The 6,655-nt window shown below is 38.8% G+C and overlaps 1 protein-coding gene across 3 annotated transcripts in view; it reads left to right on the top strand.

Annotated features, from left to right (window-relative positions):
* rnf152 (ring finger protein 152) overlaps positions 1-6,655 on the top strand; it is a 50,358-nt gene that overhangs the window by 24,587 nt on the left and 19,116 nt on the right. Inside the window, exon 1 of one of the 3 annotated variants that reach the window (XM_014015267.1) lies at positions 2,351-2,416. The exons of the other annotated variants lie outside the window; for them this stretch is intronic. The gene's annotated coding sequence lies outside the window, so the exon portion shown is untranslated. Of the gene's footprint in view, positions 1-2,350; positions 2,417-6,655 lie in introns of those variants that run through there. 3 annotated transcript variants of the gene reach the window in all.

The raw sequence follows: 6,655 nt of genomic DNA, 5'->3' as shown, positions 1-6,655 counted from the left end.
CCTGCAGGCTCTGAGAGAAAATTAATTTGAAGCTGAGTGTTTTTTAAATAAAAATCGTTAGATTAAAATGAGGGAAAATCTGTGTCAATTACAGACATTCTGTTCACGTGAGCAGCTGTCAGTCAGCACCTGTCAACCCCCAGACGCACAACGGAGTGTCTGAACCAATCACTTTTGTTGACATTGATCATCTGACTGATTTAAATACATCTTAACATTCATGAGGTACTTTACATTGACTGTTTATGGTTGAGTGTGGGCGTGTAGAGGGTAGAACCTGAGGCGGGACCTCGTGCTCAAACTCTGACGTGCGGCTGTGATTTATAAAGGAAAGTTGCGCAGAAACGAGCGAACGTACTGTTTTATAAATTTGAATTTTTTTTTGGTGTACGCCATTTCCGGCTTTTGGCCGTATGTTCACTTTTAGTATGGTTTCCACGCAATCCTTTATAAATGAGACCCCAGGTGTGGTGGTGGTTTTGCACCAGAGACGATTTCTCTAAGACTGCAAGGGAAGCTCAGCTTCCCCTAAAACGTAAGTAAATAAAAAAATATATATACTGTTGTGTGTACATGTCATTGACTAAATATGCGCCACACTGTGCTCAACTTTTGTTCAGAATCAGCTTCTTTCCTCATTTCGTCATTTCACTCATTCCCACAGCTTCACGGTGCTTTAAACAGTCGGACGCTGAGCGTCTACAGAGCTCATTAGTGATGCAAAGACTGCAGCAAAACGAGACGAGTCATTGGATAAATGCTGGCTTCGTCCCGCCCGTCGGACGCTGAGCGTCTCTGGGGGCCTATGGAGCAGTGGGCTGGCCCGGACTCATTGTCTGCATGATGATTGGWTGATCTGTCAGAGGCTGAATCCCTTTTTGATTGACAGCGAAATGAGTGAATCAGAGATCTTTTTGGTGTAAACGCGCATGGGAGCAGTTTTTAGTTTCATTTCTGTTCTGAGTTGAAGCGGAGACTTTATTAATCCTTTTAGCAGCATTTTCTTTGTTAAAAATGACTGGCAACAAATCAAACTTCTATTTCTGGTGGTTGTTTTGTAGCTGCTTACGTTTGGAGACATTTCTGTCACTCTTTCTGACTTCTGTCCAGCGGGTGCTGCTGAGCCCCTTCACCGTCATAAAACACTCACAGACGGACACACTTCACACTAGCCTCGCGCCAGTAACAAGCTGCACATGGCAGACAGTTTAAATGTTGTGGACCGGAGTTTGGTGAAGCCATTATAGTCTTGTTTACAGAGAAAAACTAGAGTTAAACACCAGGGCTGATCAACTCCTCAGATTAATTTGGTGCAAAAGGTTGGGAAAAGTAAGATAAATTTTTTTTTTTTATTGATCCCACAGTGTGGAAATAACAGTTTTTTTTCCAGCTGTCCTGGTATGACAAAGTGAGCTGGCTGCTGTAAAACACTATAGAATAATCTGGAAAATGATTATAAAAGCATTGGATCAATTAATTCCTTTAAAAAAATCATCCGATCAAATTTGTTCAAGAAATATGAAATTGTTTAATTTGTATTTGTCTGAGTCACTGTTTGAGGAGTTGAAATTTTAGGTTTGCTTTATTATTTGGTTTATTGTTTGAAATTGATTTTTTTGTAAATAGGAGCAGATAAGATATTTTTCGTCTTCTGCTGCCTTTCGTTTTATTTTATTTGTATTGTTGTATGTAATGTTTTGTTTTTAAAAATGAAATTAATAAATACTATAAACTAAACAAAATGATCTGACAGGGTCACAGATCATTTTCTTGAAAAGGAACGGAGGGTAGAATTTATAACCCACGCATTTTATAATGTAGGCCGAAACTGAGCTTCCTCTTGTTGAAAGACCAGCATCCACCACTGTTTTGCACGTACACTCCAATAAAGTTCTGCAGGCGCCCCTTACTTTGACAACATCACCTCGAAAGGATGGTGATGGGTTGAGTTTGCCAAAAGTCAGGTAAACATAAAAAAAAAAAAAAAAAACATGTAGCGATGTCATGATTGTTCAAAATTTAATGTGAAACAAAGAATCCACAAGAATAATCTCCCTTCAAAGACCTGTATGTTTTGTTTGTAGCCATTTCTCTAAATGGCTCAAGGCACAAGGAGGTCCAGACATGGCATGAAAGCCAACAATGTCAGACTGGTGCATGAAGTGATCTGAAGAACTACAAGGAGTGATGAGAAGATTAGCTACATCTGTGACTAATGAAACTGAGAAGAGGTGTAACTGGGCGTAAAAGGTTGATTGAGGGAGCAGAAACTGACCGAGGAGAAATGACAGATGGCACAGAGGAAACACAGGGACAGAACAGAAGCACAAAATACAGAAAGGAAAACAGGAGAAAAGAGGAATGAACTTCAAAACACCATCAAAAGAACACAGATCCTGACTGGTGTTTTACATTTGTAAGTCGTTTTATTTTGTTTTCACCTTGCAAAATCACATATTTTACACWAAAGTTTAATTTTCAAACAATGTAAAAGAGCTCTAGAGCAGAATGATTAATGTTTCTAGTTATATTATTTAAAATGTTCACATTTAAACAATGTATCCTCTTCAGATTTGAGTTTGAATATTATAAATTTCAATAATATACTGTAAGATGTTTGTTAGAGAAAATTTAATAGTACAGTGATGTTTGTATTCCTGACCTTGGAACTATAACTTGTTTGGTCACTTTTGATGTTTTTACCTGTTTCCTCTGAAAGCTTGATACGTCTTTAGTTTTGGCGACTCTTCTGGGCCGAGCTGATTTAAGCCTTTGAGCACCTTGTTTCTCTACTGTCAGCTTTTCTGCTAGAATATTGACTGAAACATGTCTGCGGCTGATGCTCAGTGTCAGAAACAGATAATTAATGACAGCTGTAGCACACAGACTCCCCCATCCTCGTCTATTAGAATTTTTTCTTCAAATATTTTGCAGCATTTCATATAATACCCATGTAAAAACTAATTTCTTTGTGGTTGGAGGCTGTTCATCTCTTGTTTGCTGGGTTTGGTTTGTGCTCTTCATTCACTCGTTCTGTGTGGATTGTTTTATTTATTTRTTTTTTTTGCAGCCATCCCATTGGATGACATTGATTAACTTGGCGGCTGTCTTCAGAGYTTGTTATCCTGTCAATTTCCTCACCAACTACTGAAGTCATTAACATTTAGCTTTCTGTGTAAAAATGCCTCAGCAGGTGTTACTGTAGCTCATTTCTCTTTTCACACCTGTGCTGTTGTCAGATAAAGAACTGTGATGGAAAGATGTTGCGAAACCAAAATGCTGTCAAGCCTGTGGAGTCTTTGAAGTTGTTGGAAATCAACACCTTATTTTGAAAGRGCCACAGATAATGGATGATAAATTACTTACAGATGCTAAGAGCCCACTTTTATTGTGGTTGGAGATAACTCCTGGACATCAGGACACAAATCATGTTATAAGTTATCATGAAGTTAGAAGATTTGTCCATTTCTAACATTCAAAGAGTTAAAGTTAGGAAACATCCCTGCTCTACTGGTGAATATCAAGGTTCAGACCAATCACACATTATTTGGTGCCATGATGATGATGATAATAATAATAACAATAACAATGATAATTTTTGTCACACAACCAAGTCAGTAAGAAGTTCAACACTTCTGATTAAGTATAAATCCACCTTAAGTTGTAATTACACACTTTTAGAAAAAATGAAAAATCTTTAATCACAGCACATTTTTACTGAGCCCGCGAGGGGACATGGGGGATTTTTTTTCTTTTGGCGTTCCCAGGCAAAAGTAGGCTATTGCGTTACCTCTCAATACCTTTGCGTTCCTTCGCAAAAGTTGTTAAACACTGTCGTCCCTGCCGGTTTATTAATAAACTCACGGTTACCATTAGCAAGTTAGCCTACTGCTTTAATTCAGCTTCAGAATGAACATATCACACAGCCACGCATGGAAGTATGTCATATGCCGATATTTTAACACAGTGCAGACACGCAACATCAACGTCAATTTCACGAACGTGTGGCGACACATCCTGTTTTGGTAACCGGATATTTCAAAATAAAAGTCTGATTTAATTCAGTTTATATATAAATCAAACTTTTGCGTGGGAACGCAAAACAATATTGCAAGGTAACGCAAAAGTATCGCGCGGGAACGCAAAGGTATTGCGTGGGGACGCAAAAGAAAAAAATCCCCCATGTCCCCTCGCAGGCTCCGTACATTTCAGCCCAAACTTCATTCTGTCCGAAATGTTTCAGGAAGTCATTTTTGTTTTTGAGAGCTCAGGTTGGGCGATGTTGTTCAAAATAATAAAATAAAAWTGTTACTTTAGGTATTAAAATAGATAATTTTAATAAAAATACAATTTTAATGTAAAATTGGTATAGCAGGGTTATTCTGTCATATTTCAGGATGAGTAACAAACAGGGCAGCATTCATTAGGTCTTTATGACTGCAGTATAAAGAGCAGAATTAAAACACCGACGATCTCGACGYGCTCACAGAACAAAACTGAGATTCTTCAACAACCTCGGGTAATGAACAAGACTTGATGCTGTGACAACAACTCACCGTACAGCTTTAATCCTGACAAATTGCCATTGCTGGTCCGTCACTAAATCCTATTTATCTGCCTTGCATGCAAATTCTCTGGAGTACAGAAGCTCCAAGACTCACTTCGCAATCTATATACCCCCACAGCACGGCTCATTATCTTAAGTGAGTGTCGATAAAATGCAGAGAAGCTGTCCCTTTCTGTTCTGCATGTACAAATGAGCAGCCGAGTCATGTCAAAGATGTTTTTGTGTAACCTAGCACATGTGAAGGTCCAGAGAATTGTTGGCCTTGGAATCTTCTTGAGATTTTTTTGTTGAGAAGCTGAAAGACTTTGATTTGATCACACTTAATGGTTAATACTGATTTTTAAAAAAATCTGATGTTTTGACATGAACGTTCATATTGTAATTTAAATATGACCTCATTTGACCCATTGCCCATGTGGAGCAGTGGTTCAGCTATGTAAGCGCCTGGGAGTCTTGCTTAGGGACACCACGACTTGGGCTTTTGGGAGTCAAACCTGTGACTTTCWGGTACCAAGTCGGCAGCTCTACCACTAAACCACAGCCACCCACCTGCAGTGTGAATRTAGTCTTTGATTAAAGAGCTTCTGGTGTGTCATTATCTTAGATGCCGCACTTTCTTTAAAGTCTGCAACCCCACCACTGGAGGACAAGGAATAGAAGAAAATCCAAGCATAKTATTTTGGCAACAGCAGAGAACTTTATTTTAAAGATGACTAAAGAGGAATAAAAAAAGTCCCTAAATTGGGAATTAGGTAGAGATTTAGAATTAGCTAGAGATGTCCGCAGAGAAATCTCCATGAAGAGCTGCTTGAAAGTCACTTTATATCACAGAGAACTAGTTGTGTTTTTCACAACTGTCTTCCCTTCTGGAGCCTGTTTGGATGTGTGCTGATGTGTGAAACTAAGAGCATATGGTGAGAATAACTATCACACCTGCGGCTCCGAAGCATTTTTAGAGAACCTGGCTGTCAGACGTCGGATGTTGTTGGTTTTTGTAATGAGATCCAGCGGTGGAGGTAGACTTTTATGCAAGTGGCACAAGGCTAACTACTCTGTTGTTCGAATCTGATACCTAAGGAACATACATTGTCACAACACATATGCATTTCCCCATTTTAGCTGTCTCAATCACTCTCTTTTTCTTACACACACATACACACAAATWAATGTTATTGTAGTCATCATCAAGGCCTGAATCTCCCTCTTAACATTAACAATATGACTCACAACTTCCTTTCAGCAAACATAAGCATACAGGAGCTTTACAAGTGAAACATGGAGATTTTAGTAACAGTTGAACATGGATATTTAGATGTTAAAACACATTTTTAGCTGAATTTATGCAGAAATGTAAATTAGCATTACAGCTTTGAATAAAAGAGGATGTGGTGCATTCTGATAGATTTGTCAGAAGCAGATCTGTCTTGTGACTCTGGAGCTACATGCAGATCAGTTTATCGACTCAGTTTGRGGTTTTCACCACTCGGAGGTGTCCATGCTGACATCAGTATCTGTGAAATAKTTCTCTCCCTGWTCAGAGTCAGACTTGTCAGCTTCAGCGCTGTCAGTCTCACTAAGAGAGATAAACAGGGAACGAGTGATGGGATAAAAACAGCTGACAAAAGACTTCACATCCATTTCTCAAACTCTAAACTGTCTGAGCAGGTGGATCAGTGTTAAGAGGACTCTGAACTTGTTTGACAGGTTTCCCCCCCTAAAGCTAACTAGTTTATATTTAGATTTCTTTGGTGTGTCATGTTTTAGAGGCATTTTACATCTGTTTGAAAGTACTTTTGAACTRCACATCCGGCCTGTTTGCCCTCCCAGCTGATGTTATTTATCCTTATTCATTCAATTTAACCTTTAAATAGAATGATAGAATATTTTGAAATGGTTTATATTTAATAAATCTCAGACTACTGTAGGGGTCATCTCGAGTGAAGAAACAGGAGTACTGCCTCAAAGCAGGTCTCGCACAGGCCTAAGAGAAGGCAGAAACATTGAACTCTTATTTTGGGCCATGACGGGTCATTTTACACACGAGGACTTCAGTTCTCTTAATCAGATATGAACAGAAACAATCGGTTC

The sequence above is a fragment of the Austrofundulus limnaeus genome, unplaced genomic scaffold, assembly GCF_001266775.1.
Source record: "Austrofundulus limnaeus strain Quisiro unplaced genomic scaffold, Austrofundulus_limnaeus-1.0 Scaffold126, whole genome shotgun sequence".
Taxonomy (NCBI): Eukaryota; Metazoa; Chordata; class Actinopteri; order Cyprinodontiformes; family Rivulidae; genus Austrofundulus; species Austrofundulus limnaeus.
Note: the sequence above shows the minus strand (reverse complement) of the source record. Positions and strands in the feature narration are given on the sequence as shown.